Raw genomic sequence first — 17,136 nt, 5'->3', positions numbered from 1 at the left:
TGGGTGAGAAAAGAAAATCACTGTTTTATCATTGTTTCTCCCATTTCATCTTTGTAAACACCCTTTGAGCAATAAAAATGAATTTTGAGCGTGTTTCCATGATGATGAGCTAATTCTCGCGCAACCAAGGCAATGGATGAAGCTATCTATGCATGAATGATTGGTAACAATTTTATTTTCTCTAATTTACAATTTATAATTCATTCAATCATCGCTTTTGCGGATTTCTAAATGTCCACATAATTTTCTTAATTACTTGTGATTCAATTTGATAGATTATACTTTGTTTAATTGATTGATAGTCTATTCTTAGGGAATACAGTTAATATTTTGGAATATGTTTGATTATGTGTGAATTAAGAAATAAAGGACTTAAAGGATAGTTAGAGTTTTGAAACATATTTGGTATCGTTCATTCATATGTAATAGTGGAATCTAGTGTCTTGGTTACTTTTAATATCTTGAAATCAATTTTGCAATAAGTTTTCTATTTTTAAGTTTTATAAGTCTAAAATATTTTGCTTTCACAAGTCTCAACGAACTTATTACTATAACATCATTGAAGAACATATCATATATCTTTTGATTTTCTTTGCTCTTGTAACTCAATCTTCAACTTTGATTTTTTGAATTATTCTTTTCTATTGTTGCTTCTGAACCTTAAACGTCTTCAACTTTCTTCATAGATTTTTATATCGCTCCGCTTGTTGATGATGATAAGTTTCTACTGAGAGAGAGTCGTAATCCAGTAACTAAGACTACACTGTGAGGTTGCTTTGTCTTTCTGGCATTTCCTTCTGACCTACTTGCCTTTCCATCATGGATGGTTAGGTCCATCATGGTTACCCTCTAAAAGGAACAAGTTCTCTCCTGAATGTCAAAGATCTCAATGTCTTTTTCTCTAATGTCTAAGAAGAATGTTATCCCTAGCAATTCCAATTTCCATCTTTTTGGTGAGAAACCGTATGTAAACTTAGCTAACCGGATACTATGTGAATCTAGAAGTTTCAAATATAGTTTCAAAAATGCAACTAAAAAGTTCTTCCCCACCCCCAAACTTAAATCTAACATTGTCCTCAATGTTTCTAATGAAAGAGCAGTACCAAAAGTAAAATAACACGAGGAGAAGTTGGAAAGATAGTACCTGGGTGAAGAGAGAAATCAAAAACTAATATACAACATATAATCGCCTCGATGGTCAATCAAGGGTAAACAGGGTCCTCCAGAGGGATCTCTTCAACATCACCTGTAGGAAAGGGCTCTAAAAAGGGTTTCAATATCTGACCGTTAACCTTCGAAGAACTACTACCATCTGATGTCTTGAACTCAACAGCTCCATGAGGAAATACAATGCGAACAATAAAAGAACCCGTCCACCGAGAATGCAACTTCCCAGGGAAAAGATACAAGCGGGTATCATACAGAAGAACTTTTTGACCTGGAGAAAATGACTTCCTTAAAATATTTCTATCATGCACAAGTTTCATTTTGTTCTTATACTCCTTCCCACTATCATAAGCATCTATACGAATCTCTTCCAACTCATTGAGCTGGAGTTTCCTATGGGCTCCTGCCTTGTCAAGTGAAAAATTTAGCTGCTTAACAGCCCAATAAGCTCTATGTTCTAACTCAACAGGTAAATGACATTCCTTGCCATACACAAGCCGATAAGGCGACATTCCAATGGGGGTCTTAAACGCAGTACGGTAAGCCCATAAGGCATCAGTAAGCCTAGACGACCAGTCTTTCAGATTTGGATTAACTGTTTTCTCTAATATACGTTTTATCTCCCTATTATAAACCTTTACTTGACCACTAGTCTGTGGATGATACGGGGTAGCTACCTTATGTGTAATACCATATTTATTCATCAAAAGCCTAAAAGGTACATTACAAAAGTGCGACCCTCCATCACTAATTATAGCACGCGGTGTACCAAAACGTGTAAGTATATTATTTTTCAAGAACTCAATCACAACCCTATGGTCATTGGTTTTACACGCAACCGCCTCAATCCACTTAGAGACATAGTCTACAGCGACAAGGATATAAAGATTACCAAAAGAATTAGGAAACAGACCCATAAAGTCAATACCCCACACATCAAAGACCTCAACTACTAAAATAGGGTTCAAGGGCATCATGTTCCTACGGGAAATGGTTCCTAATTTCTGGCAACGCTCACAAGTAACACACTGACTATGGGAGTCTTTAAACAACGAAGGCCAATAGAATATACACTGCAATATCTTAGCAGCAGTCTTCTTAGCACTAAAGTGACCCCCACAAGCATGATCATGACAAAAGGAAATAATACTGGACTGGTCACTCTCAGGTATACATCTCCTAATAATCTGGTCTGGACAATACTTAAACAAATAAGGATCATCCCAAAAGAAATGCTTCACCTCGGCAAAAAACCTAGAACAATCTTGTTTACCCCAATGTTGGGGCATTCGACCAGTAACAAGATAATTCACTATATTCGCATACCAAGGTGCTTGGGTAACAAAGAAAAGTTGTTCATCAGGAAAACTATCCCTAACAGGAGGAGAATTATTAAGGGTATCCACAACAAGCCTAGACAAGTGGTCCGCTACTACATTTTCTGCACCTTTTTTATCTTTAATGTCTAAGGAAAATTCCCGCAACAATAGGATCCATCTAATCAATCTAGGTTTAGTATCCTTCTTGGAAAGAAGATACTTGAAAGCAGCATGATCAGTAAAGATTATGACCTTGGAACCTAAGAGGTAGGATCTAAACTTGTCTAAGGCAAACACAATAGCTAATAGTTCCTTCTCCGTAGTGGTATAGTTCAACTGGGAATCATTCAGAGTTTTGCTAGCATAGTAAATCACATGAAGTAACTTATTTTCTCGCTGACCTGGCACAACACCAATAGCATAATCTGAAGCAGCACACATGATCTCAAAGGGTAGGTTCCAGTTGGGTGCCTGGACTATGGGGCGGTAGTGAGTAAATTCTTAAGCTTCTCAAAAGCCTCTAAACAAGCATCATCAAAGACAAACTTAACGTCTTTTGCAAGCAAATTGCAAAGAGGTCTAGAAATCAAGCTAAAATCCTTAATGAATCGACGATAAAAACCTGCATGTCCTAAGAATGACCTAATATCTCTTACGGTTTTTGGAACCTGTAAAGTTTTAATAAGGTCAACTTTGGCTCTATCTACCTCTATACCCTTCGAAGATACGATATGCCCTAGAACAATTCCTGAACGAACCATGAAGTGACATTTCTCCCAATTAAGCACTAAATTATTTTCCTTGCACGTAGTCAAAACTAATGACAAATGATGCAAGCACTCATCGAAAGACGAACCAAACACTGAAAAATCATCCATAAAGACCTCTAAGAACCGTTCTACCATGTCAGAAAATATGCTCAGCATACAACGCTGAAAGGTCACAGGGGCATTACATAGCCAGAAAGGCATGCGTCTATACGCAAAGGTACCAAAGGGACGGGTAAAAGTGGTTTTCTCTTGGTCTTCCGGGGCTATGGCAATCTGATTATAACCGCAGTATCCATATAAAAAGAAATAATGGCTACGTCCAGCTAATCTCTCTAGCATTTGGTCGATGAAGGGAAGGGGAAAGTGGTCCTTCCTAGTGACCTTGTTCAATTTCCTATAGTCAATACAGACACGCCAACCCATGGTCACCCGAGTTGATATTAACTCATTGTTATCATTCTGGACTACAGTAATACTGGATTTCTTGGGAACAACCTGAACGGAGCTGACCCACTTACTGTCTGAAATGGGGTAGATAATGCTTGCATCTAACAGCTTAAGAACCTAGGTTCGAACTACTTCTTTCATATTAGGGTTCCGTCGACGTTGCATCTCCCTATAAGGTTTGGTGTCACTCTGTAAATAGATATGATGCATACAATCAGTAGGACTTATACCCTTAATGTCTGTTATGGTCCACCCTAAAGCTTCCTTGTTATTCTAAACGACGGTCACTAGCCTACTTTCCTGATCACTATCCAAGTCGGATGCCATAATCACAGGTAAAGTTTCAGATGGGCCTAAAAACACATACTTCATGGAATCCGGTAATGGTTTAAGGTCCAACTTAGGAAGCTTTTCTAACGAAGGAATTAGGGTAGACTTATAAACGGGTAGAGGTTCGAACTTAGGTTTCCAGCCATTACTAGTGTCTATCAAAGGGGTTGAATCTAACAAAGCATTCACCTCATTAATCACATCGTCATCATCAAAATCAATCCCAAAGTGGGCTAGGCATTTCTCTAATGGATCTTTTAACAAAGTGTTTGGTAATGACTCCTCGACTAATGTTCCTATCATCTTCACCTCTTCTATGCTCGAGTTATCTAGTTCAGAGGGTAGCTTACTAATATTAAAAATGTTCAGCTCAATAGTCATATTACCAAAAGACAAATTCATAATACCATTTTGACAGTTAATGATCGCATTGGATGTAGCTAAAAACGGGCGACCAAAAATCACTGGTATTTGGTTCTCTGGGTCAGGGACAGGTTGGGTATCTAGGATAACAAAATCCACTAGATAAATAAACTTGTCGACCTCAATAAGAACGTCCTCGATCACACCACGAGGAATTTTAACGGACCTATCAGCTAACTGAAATGTCATCTGGGTAGGTTTCATCTCACCAAGTCCTAGCTTAAGGTACACATGGTATGGCAGTAAGTTCACACTGGCTCCTAAGTCAAGCAAAGCTTTCTCGACACGGTATTTACCTATTGTACAAGAAATAGTAGGGGACCCTGGGTCTTTATACTTAGGAGTAGTGGTATTCTGAATAATAGAACTCACCTGACTAGCTAGGAATGTTCTCTTCTGGACACTAAGTTTTCGCTTTCGCGTACACATATCCTTAAGAAACTTGGCATAAGCGGGAATATGCTTAATCGCATCTAACAATGGGAGGTTGATAGTAACCTGCTTAAAAACCTCTAATATATCATTAAATTTAGACTCCCTCTTAGTTGGAACTAGAAGCTGGGGAACGTGGATTTGGGAACAAAGCCGGGATCAGCAGGACCCTCATTGGTCTCTTTGGAGACTCTATCAGTCTCCTCATTTTCTGGCTCAGAAGGGTGAACTACAACATGTTCACTATCAGGCATGGAAACCTTATTGTCAACTTTCTTTCCACTCCTAAGGGTTGTTATAGAATTCACATGATTGTATGATTTCTCTCATTTAGGGTTAGATCAGTTTGACTAGGGAACCTTCCATCTTCTCTTTCACTAAGAAACTTAGCTATTTGGCCGACTTGAAGTTCTAAGTTAGCAAGAGACTGGGAATTATTCTTAAAATTCTGCCTGGTTTCTTCTTGAAAACCATAGTGGTTCTTTGATAACATCTCATGGTTCTTTGCTAACATAGTAAGGGTTTCTTCTAAGGTGGAGATCTTTTTATCATTCTGAAACTGGGGTTGACCTGAAGAGTTCTTAGCATAACCAAAACCTGGGGGAGGCTGAGAATTACTAGACTGTCCTTGATTCTGACCCTTAGACCAAGAAAAATTAGGATGGTTTCTCCAACCAGGGTTGTAAGTCACTGAGGATGGGTCAAAATTTTGACGGTTCTCAAACCTAGCATTGTTATAGACATCATGGGATTGCTCTTCACTAACCTGACCTTCCCAAAACGAGTTATTGGGTTCTACTCCACAACTAGACACTTGAGAGGCTCTAAACCTATCATCAGGTTCAACAAGAGACCTACGTTTAGGATGATTCAATTCCAAAGCTTTTAACCTTCTAGAAAAAGAAGCAAACTTAGCATCAGACCCGAAGCTTGTATCTACCACATTGGTGCTACTTCTATTGACTAAGAGTCTTTTGGGGGGGTTCAACACAAGACTCCCACTGTTGGGATTTTTCAGCGACAGCTCCTAAGAAGGTAAAAGCATCATCAGCACTTTTACTAGTGAACTCACCAGCGCACATAGACTCAACCATGGCTTTGGTTGAATAGTCTAAACCATCATAAATAATCTCTGCTAGTTTCATATTATCAAATCCATGGTGAGGAAACTGGGATAGGAGATCATTGAATCTCTCTAAAAACCTATAAAGAGACTCTCCCTTTTGTTGCACACTAGCACTAATTTTCTGCCTAACATACGCAGTTTTATGCTTAGGGTAGAATTTCATATAGAAAGCAGCAATAAGTTCCTGCCATGTTTCAAGGAAAAGGAAAACATCTTAAGTTTCAAGACTTCATCAGTAAGGTGTTTTATTCTAATTGTCCCACAAATTTCCTCAAAGTCCCTAAAATGAAAATAAAGGTTCTCATCATCTTTCCCTAAGAATATAGGGATCATCTGAAGAATACTAGGTTTTATCTCGAAATTAGCCGTAGTGGATGGAAATTTAATGCACGAAGCTCGGGTGGACCTAGTTGGGAACATGTAATCTTTCAAAGTTGTCATTGCTAGCACAACTGAAGTACTAGGGGTATTTTCCTCACGAAGAGACAGATTCTCAAAACTGAAGTTTCCAAAAACAGGGCTCTCAAAAGAAGAGTCTTCGAGCTCCCCGCTTCCACAAGAAGAACTACTAGGTTTTTCACTAATCAATCGACCTAGAGTGTTTCTTTTCCAAGATCGCTCTTTAATAACCTTGGGCATACACTAGAAAAACAAAATAAAAAGAAAGAAATCCTAAAAGGAAGGGAAGTTCTATGCAAACACAAACAAGGTTGACTCCACCACATCAAACCTACTGATTTTCTAGCAAACAAAAAGCATGATGGCTCCACTTAGATTGTTTCTAGACCATCTTCTAATCCTTCAAAACGGAATTCGTTACAATTTAAGCAAACCCCTCTAGAATCAATCTGAGTTTAAGTAAGTTGAATCAAGACGAGGGAATCTCAATGGAACTTTGATACCCAAGGCCTCACCGGCGTTACAAGGAGGCGTATTCAACTCACAGAAACCATCATGAACTTTGAAGCATGCTTAAAAAAAAGTAACCAATATTTTTTGAATGACTTTCCTATTAAGCTCGTTACCCTATAAGTCTCGTTCTAGTCAAATTTTAGGCTTAGATTTGCGTTTGGTTTCGTTTTCCTAAGGCGAGCAAGAAGGGAACGGTGATGAAATCCGAACCCTTATCTTGTATGGCCAGTCCTTTCCCTTTACTAGGAAATTAAAGCAGCCATTTTCAAATCCTCAGCATATATGCAAACGAAGGAATACAGTAACTCGCTGACAGGGGATTCGCGAGTGTTTCGACAAACTTACCTCCCGTAGCAGACGGGGGATGAACCGCTGAAGTCGACTCGGGCCACGACTCTTATGTCATGTACGAACCCGAGGGGTCGAGGCAATACCATAATCGACGTCCTTCTCTGAAAAAAATTGATATTTAAACTACCCTTCCGTAGGGTTTAAAAAAAAAAGTCCCAAAGTCCACAGTCCAAAGTCCAAAAATAAAGTGCAAAAGAAAAAGATAATCTAAAAAAATTCTAATTTTTTTTTGTCTCTCTCTCTCTCTCTTTTTTAATTAATTTTTATTCTTCTTTTCTTTCGCTCCCTTCGCTTTTCTTTTACTCCAAATCTTTAAGTATTCACCAAAAACTTTGGCAAATTTTTCTTTCGCCCCAAACTCCAAAATCTGTAAGAAAAAGACAAAACCCCAAAAACGTAAAGAAGAACAAATAAAATAAAAATGAAAAACAAATAAAAACCTAAAAAAAAAATCCAAAAACTCTAGCCTAAAGACAAGTTCGCGTCGGTGGCGCCAAAAATGGTGTGATTTTTTGATTGAGTTGTAGTAAAAAGTTCATTGAGACTTGTGAAAGCAAAATATTTTAGATTTAATGAAATTTAAAGACAAACAAAACTTAATTCAAGATTATTAGGAGTAACCAAGACACTGATTCCACTATCACACATGAATAAATTACGGCAAATAATCCAAAACTTTAATTATCTTTAAGTCCCTTATTTCTTAATTCACAAATAATCAAACATATTCTCAAATATTAATTGTATTCCCCAAGCATAGACTATCAATTGATTAAACAAAGTATAATCTATCAAATTGAATCACAAGTAATTAAGAAAATTATGTAAACATTTAAAAACTCTGCAAGAGCAGTGATTGAGTGAATTATAATTAAAAACTATAGAAAATGAAATAGTTACCCATTATTCATGCGTGAATAGCTTCCTCATTGCCTTGGTTGTGGGAGAGTTAGCTCTTCATCATGTCGGAAACACACTCAAAATTCATTTTTATTGCTCAAAGGGTGTTTACAAAGATGAAATGGAGAAAAACTATTAAAAACCGGGGTTGTAACAGTTATAAGTGGTATAAACTGAAAAGAACGATGGAACAGTACTGTCGCTGATTCTGTAGCTCTCGACCCACGCATGTGTGTCGTTTCCACTGTTGAGAAACGGCTGTTGTTGCGCGCCTTATGTTCTTGGTGTTCTTCACAGCAGAAGAAATGGTGATTCTTCTGCAACTCGACTTTCATAGCTCTGTAATCTCCCCAAACTCTCTGTAACCCTTACTGGCTCCCGTAGACCCTTTATATACCCAACAGCGACAAGAATCTTCGCTCATTACTCCGAAAAATCTTTCCATAGCTCGGCAGTAAATAAAAATTAATCTCAGACAATTTTCTTTCCTTTCTCGCCTCTTCATGCGTCTGCAGCTGTATGATTCGTGCAAAATATTGCTGCACGTTTCTTCAGCATTCCAACTCGATCCAAACACAAGCAAAACACGTCTATCCTTGCTTTAATCCATGATTATCTCCTCCGGTCACGTACTCTCCTGTGTAATTTACAATGATTATACGGCCCAAATAAACACATACGAACACCCATACCAACTTTGTTTGGAAAAATTCCGTTCATCCCGGTCGAAACCAGTGGTTGAGTCTCACTGAAACTCCTCAAAAATCTAATAGAAAATAACGCAGTGAACTGCATTATTTTCCCGCCAAAACAAACTTCAAAGGAGGAACGAGATGGGTGCCCTTATCCAACATCCAGGGTGCCGAATAAAACAGTGGGTGCCAAATATGAATATGGGATACACATAGCCGTGGGTGCCCCTTAGCAAAAGTTGGGGTCCGTATAGCAATTGTCTCCAGGGTCCAAATAGCACTTTTTGAGCAACTTTTTCCACACAAGTGTATTTCTCCAAAAACACCTACACAAACATAAAAACACCATAATAAGTACAAAATCAAGCACTAGCAATAGAGACACTGAGGACAATTCAGACACAAAAATGTGTCTATCAAACTTCGCTGGACAAATTGATCGGCCCAAATCTAATTCCGAGCGACCAATAAGATGCTGTCATGATCAGGCAGCCGCCCCTTTTCCATGAAGGCCGATCGGCCAATCCACAGCCTACCCATATGACTCTCGACGGTCGCCCAAAAATGGCTGGCCGCGCTTCTTATAGGATTCTTAAATAAATTAACGGCAACCAATAACTGTCGCAAATCATCTCAGCCGTACAATTTGGTTAGCCAATTTAACCGGTCTTGAATTAACTTGGGCCGACCAATATGATGTCAAAATGGCTACCAGCCATCACTCTCTTGTAAGGACCGACCAGCTAACCTTTGGCGTGCATGAATAGCTCCTAGCAGCTTCTTGAAGATGGTCGTTCATGCTCCTTTTAAGACATTAAGCTCCGCGACTAATGTAAACGAGCTTTATACAACGATGCTTAATGAAAATCGATCATTTGAGTTGCTTTCTTAAAAGCGATGCTTTATACGCATCGATTACAAACGATGTTTTTGTAAATATCGATTTCACAAATAATTTAATTATTTGACTAAAAAAGCATTGCATGCCATTTTTGCGGCAAGTCTCATGACTTGACTCCTAACATATGACCGCCCGTCGCCTAGCTTGCACGTGATTGGTCAAATAGTTAGGTTTTGCAAGCAAGGCCACTCAGCAACTTGCTACATATTTTCCACGAAAATACTCGAGACATCATGTCACAAACTGGGGGATGTTCATCAGGGTATTGGTCTGGCGGTTTACATCATGCGGCGTGCAACACGCCCATTATAAGAAAGTTTCAGGAAAGGCGGACAGTTTGTGGCGCAGAAGTAGTGGGTGTAAACCGACCGGTCTTCCCTCATGGTAAGACGTGGTTTCCAACATTTTTACACGATCCGCACTTCTCATCACTCAACTACTTCCACTTCCTATGAGATCAGGGTGCGTTCAACTATGACTTATATAAATAGGTTTTCAACCTATTTCAACCAACAACAACGGTTATCAACACAAGTATCCAGAAAACACCAAGAACTTATAGTTTACATTCCGCAAGCAAGTTTCACATTCTGATACAAGTCATAAACAGACACACCTTCAAAGCTTACCATTCTGATCTCAACACCTTCTTCACTTCCCTCCGTAAGATCAACATTTTTCCTTCATTTTTTTACCGAAGCAAGACTGGAACGGCCATTTCTTGGTTTCAGCCAGAATTGTACAGATTTATCTCTCGAATCTAAAGTACTCCCATGCAATGCATTTGTTTAGGGTTTAGATTCTTTTCTCGGCGGCACACCCAAATTTATCATTTCTAGCAGAATCAGTTTTTACCCCAAAACACTAACGTATCTTTCAAGTCGTATCATGTTGAAAAAAAAACTTGCGAAGCTCTCTCTCTATATATATAATACTCTAGTGATTAGACTTGGTCATATCATTATGATCAAAGTGTCAAGAAATTTATTGAATTACGAAGTATAAACAATTATATTTTTAAAGATATGGTGAGGACACTTGGCATAATTCTATCGGTCGAAATATTAAAAATTGGGTTACACTTTGCCATATGTAATAGAGTTTTGTCACATAAATTGACAAAAGGGGAGATTGTTAGAGCATTGCTCGGTTGAACTCACCAAGCGTTGGTATGTCAAGTTTGGTTGTCATATTTTAGTGTGTCAAAACTCATTTAAAGTCGCTTGATTATATACTAGAGTCAACTTCGTTTAGATTAGACTAGAAAGTCTAGGAATGTTGAGACATAAAGTATTACACTGACGAACTGAAGAATGTGAAGAAGAAACGAACTACAACGACAACATCATCCTTCCTCTTGAGATTAGTAACATTGACTTGAACTATCTCATTCCTAACGTATCTTTCAAGTCGTGCTATATTGAAAACATAACTGCGAAGCTGTATATACTGTACATATTGTATAATACTCTAGTGATGTGACATTGTCATATTTGTAGGATCATAGTATTAGGGAATTAGACTACGAAGTATAACATTTATGTTTTGAGCTTCATAGATATGACATCAACATAATCTTGTATATACTGTTATGATTATGTGAATGAGTTATGGTGAAGATTTAATCCTAGAAAACAATGTTTTACATTTGTTTAAAGGAAGTACATTCATGAACTTGTTTTATGAATCGAAAGGGAAATCGTTAGGCTTATTGGTACGACTATTCATTGCAAATCTTTGGATTACCAATATGTTTGAGATGGTAGAACCGACCATAACTTTGTTATGTATCTTGGTATAACTAATTACAATGCCCGACTTATGATTTGGTATGACTAGTTTTTATTAATTGGTGTAAACGATCCTAAGTAATCACCATGAGATGGTATCATCGATATTTGTAATTGGTGTGACCGATCCTAGTAATTGGTGTGACCAATCACAGAGTATTGTGTAATCGATCCTTGTAATTGATAACCGGTCCTGGTAATTGGTGTAACCGGTCGTGGTAGTTGGTGTAACCGATCCTGGTAAATGGTGTGACCGATCACAAGCAATACCATTAGAATATGGTAACCGATCCGGGTAATTGACGTAACCGATCCTGGTAACTGATGTAACCGGTCCTGGTAACTTGTGTGACCGATCACAAGTATTTCCATATTGAGGTATAACCGATCCTAGTGATTGGCAGAACCGATTGAATCCATATATGTGAGTTGATATTTGATCAATCACATAGTAATCTTGGAATACATGTGAACCAATTCTATACTTGTTTGGAAGTGTGGTATAACCGATTCTAAGAATGTAAATCCATGTAATATATATATATATATAAGGATTTAAAGTGAAAAGATGTCAACATACTTTGAGCACGTACAATAACTCTTATCGTTTATTGTTCGAAGATATTCCTTAGTACTCAAGGAGATCTTGTATCGAAATAAATTGAGAATCTTTTAATTAAGGTTTTTGGTTTTATATGCTTTAATTACCTGCAAATGCATATTTATATAGATAAAAATTAGTAATGTGTCAAAAAGCGGGGGTCTAACAACCTCACCCAATATTTCGTTTAGGAAATCTGTATGGACTAACTCCAATATAATTCTGAGAGCACCAACTAATAAAGTGAGCTCAATCAAGAAATATATCCAAGAGTTATGTCTCTGTTTCTTAATGTAATCAGCAGATCAAACAGATAGAAATCCGTGAGTCTGATTATTATAAGAAACAACTTAGACGGTATCAAAAACCAATATCCAAGTGTCAATCAATTCAATAAACAACCAAAGGTTGGATTCACAATTGATTGAACTTACGCAAAACCTGTGATATTTCAATTTTATAGAAAATATAATGCGGAAAATAAATAACACAGACACCAGAAGTTTTGCAAATGCAGAAAAACCTCGGGACCTAGTCCAGATTTGAACACCACAATGTATTAAGCCGCTACAGACACTAGCCTACTCCAAGTTAACTTCAGACTGGAATGTAGTTGAGCTCTAAACAATTTCACACTGATCAAGGAACGCCTCTGAATCCCAGCAGGAGTCTGCGCACTTTATTCCCTTAGCTGATCTCACCCACAACTAAGAGTTGCTATGACCCAAAGTCGAAGACTTGATAAACCAATCTATATCACATAGAAAAGTCTATTGAACATATAAATTTGTCTCCTATATAAATACCTACAAGTTTTGTTCCGTCTTTTGATAGATCAAGGTGAACATGAACCAATTGATACACAAGACTTATATTCCCGAAGAACGACCTAGTAATATCAATACCTCACAATAATCTTAATCGTATGGTAGCGAAACAAGATATTGTGGAATCACAAACGATGAGACGAAGATGTTTGTGACTACTTTTTATCTTTCCCATCTAATATTAAATCTCGAGCAAATCTTAGAGAAGATAGTACTCAATACGATAGAATACAGCAAGATCAGAACACGCAACTACAGAGAAAATAGTTGGGTCTGGCTTCACAATCCCAATGAAGTCTTCAAGTCGTTATCCTACAGGGTTTTGGGGAAAACCTAAGGTTAAAGGAGAATCGACTCTAGTCGCAACCACTATCACACATGAGGTGTGGGGATTCGGTTTCCTAGTTGCTGGAGTTCTCCCTTATATAGTCTTCAAATCAGAGTTTGCAATCAATATTACCTTGGTAACAAAGCATTCAATATTCACCGTTAGATGAAAACCTGATTAGACTCAAGATAATATCTTTCAACCGTTAGATCGAACTTAGCTTGTTACACACAAATGAAAAGTGACTTCATTTAGATATGAGTAACCGTACCTAAACGTGTACACCTTGTTGGTTCAACAATAGTTAACCGAAGTTAGCCATATGAACACTTTCATATCAACCTTGTTCATCTTAACCATAACTAGTTCAAATGACTCAAATGAAACTAGTTCTAGAGTTGTTCAATTGTTTATATTCTCATAGAAGTATACAAGACACAATTGAAGCAAAATCGATTTTGATTCAGTCGAATCAATACATGAACATTATAGCCACGGTTTGATTGCATTCCTTAATATATAAATGTATTAGTTCATGAACAAACATATTTTAGAACATAACCTACTCAAGTAAGCAAACGGGTACGTATACCTAACTGGTCGTACTTAGTTTGGGTTCGCCAGTATGCAAATGGGTGCGCATACCTCCAAACTCAGTTAAATTTCCGAACATGAACTTTACGCCAGTACGCATACATGTATGCATACTAAGTTCCCAGACATTAATTAAACCAACCAGTACGCATACGGGTATGCAAACTATGGTTCCCGGACTTGGAATAACTTGCAATAGTTAGCATACAAATACGCATACTGTGTTAATCCAAACATGGTTAATTGTTCTAAACTCCCATTTCAAGCATTAAAACATTCTTAGAAGACGACAATAACTGTCTCACACAAACTATTAGCTTCAAAGAAATTTTTCAAGTGATCGAATGATCAATACGAAACATTCCGAGTCTACATCAAATGACTGTCTCATACAAATCATGTAGGATTTTACCAAGTGATTTTCATATGATCATATTTTGACTTTCCTCAAGAATATAAGATGAACTTGTTTAATGCGAAAGCTTACCAACACAAATTTCGATAAATATATAAGCGAGTTAAACTCAGCACGAAATATCAAATGTGTATAATCGAAATCTATATAGCTATACGACTTTTGTCTCAAATAGGAGATAAAGTATATAGACTTTTGAGTGATACATGAGTTCAAGTCTTCACATACCTTTTGATGATGAAGTTCCACAAGCTCCCCTTAGTAGTTCTTCGGCTTAAATCGATGAACGTCGTGAAGTCAAATGCTCAACTACACTTACTATCCTAATCCGAGACTGAGCTATAAGTAGACTAGAAACCAAGACTTATAGTTTTGGCAACTAAACTTGACATAGCAACACTTGCGAGTTCGACCGAGCAGTGCTCTAACAATCTCCCTCTTTGTCAATTTTAGTGACAAAACTATTAATACATATGGATTAAAAAATAAATAAACTTTTTAGATTCTCATCCAAATTCTTGATTTCCTTGGTTCTTCAACATTACTCGAAATCTTCTTCACTTCCAAGTACTCCAGTGATTCTCAACGTTTTCAACTCAGCATCATAGTTGTTGAAGATCCGTAGCCATAACAATAAGAAAACCATTGTTCTCAATTATAGTTATACAGTGTCATAATATTATTACACATCATCAAAGTCCAATTGTATCACAACTTTGACAACAATACTATGGTGATATGTATCACTCCCCCTTAGTCAATACTTCATCTCTTATGAAAACCACTCCCCCTTACATAATGATCCGTAAACCATATGTATTTGTAGTGTGAACTACACATTAATTCTTCCCCTTTTTGTCAATATAAATTGGTAAAGGTACAAAAACTAGTGGGATCATAATGAAATTCTCATAGAGATTCTTCATGACTAAAAGAAAACATATCAACTTTGTTTCGATGATTTCACATAGCCAAAACTTAGTGTATTCATCAAGGAGTTTATAAAGATATAAGAAAACTCCTACAATATTCCACAGCCGCACTCCCCACAAATATTTGGAAATTAAGCACAAGTTCAATTAAAAACTCCCCCTCATAAAATGTCATTCCCTAAAGAACAACAAGAGCGACCTTAATTTCACAAGAAAAGAAGGATTTCTTTGGACATTAACAAATTACATGAAACATGAATTTGTATCCAGAAAACTCAATTGTAACCACAAGAGAACCTATGATTAATTTAATCGGAAATGCTCAACATAAGAGAACTTGCGGAGACATACGGTACTTTCACATAGAAATGGATCAAGGAAAGATCAATACTGCGGAATATTCAAAGATTCATTCTATTTTTCATCAATATTTTTATAATGATATCATAGACTTAATCTTTGCAAATCAAAAGTTCATCCTGTCTTCCATCAATATTTTCATAATGACATAATAGGCTTAACTTTTGACATATATGGGACAATAATAGTTCACGGACGCAAACACACATATCTCGTAACTGGTATGTGTACCATGAAGTCCAAACATCCTGAGCTACTATTTTCAAACCTAAACATTTAAGAACCATAAACACATATCAAGTTAGGTAGAAATGAACGATAAACAAACATAAATCTTGCTCAAGTTTATAGACATACTTTACTAAAGGAATCCAATCGAATTTTACGGCCTTACCAAAGATTCAAAATCTCAATTTATTCGATTTTTTCGATTGATTAGTTGAGCGAGATCGTCATTCTCAATTTATCTCTTTAAGATATATTTTGATTGAGTGAAAATCTAAACTTGACTACTTGGGTAGTTATTGGATAGATTGATCTAACCAGGCAAAGTAGTTTATTAGATTAAACTGAAGATCCTTGTGTATGACTTGAGATATCCTTATCTTGAAAGAATCGAAAGAGTAGTTACCAAACAGATTTGTTGTTCCTTTGTTGTTTGGAATACGATCCAAAGGAATTGTTCCAGTACGCGGACTCATTGAAGTTTGAAGCGCAAGGATACTGTGGAAACTAAGTGAACTAGGGGTAGTTGCTTGGTATCAACTATACGAAGTTGGTGTAGATTTTATATAGCGGCTTAATTCTGAGAGTATCCAACTCTGGACTAGGTCCCTGAGTTTTTTCTGCATTTGCAGTTACCTCATTAACAAAATCTTATTGTGTATTTTACTTTTTCATTTCCGCAATTATAATTGTTTATTATAATTAAAAGTAAAATACACAAACATTAACTCTGCATATACTTGATAGTGATCCTATAGAGTTCGGTTAAGTCTGAACCTAATATCAAGTATCATACTTCGTTGTTGTATTGTCTTGATCTTGTATCCACAGTCAATCACACGAGTTATCTTGTTGTCGTATTGTCTCGATCTCGTATCCATAGACGATAACACGAAGCGTGAACCGATTTGTTGTATTGTCTCGACTCTTTCCATATACAATCACTTTCGGTAGAGGACTTATAGGTGGATAAATTAAAGATTGTGGTGTTTTTGGGTACCCTCGTCTTTTCACATATCTACGAAGTTCAAAAGATATGTGTAATACTTCGTAGTCTAATTTCTTAATATTATGATCATACTATTATGATCATGTCACATCAGTAGAGTATAATATACAATATATACAGTATATACAGCTTCGCAGTTATGTTTTCAATATAGCACGACTTGAAAGATACGTTAGGAATGAAACAGTTCAAGTCAATATTACTAACCTCAAGTGGGAGGATGATGTCGTCGTTGTAGTTCGTTACTTCTTCACATTCTTCAGGTATTCAGAGTAATACTTGTAT

Source organism: Papaver somniferum, chromosome 6, assembly GCF_003573695.1.
Source record: "Papaver somniferum cultivar HN1 chromosome 6, ASM357369v1, whole genome shotgun sequence".
Lineage (NCBI taxonomy): Eukaryota > Viridiplantae > Streptophyta > Magnoliopsida > Ranunculales > Papaveraceae > Papaver > Papaver somniferum.
Note: the sequence above shows the minus strand (reverse complement) of the source record.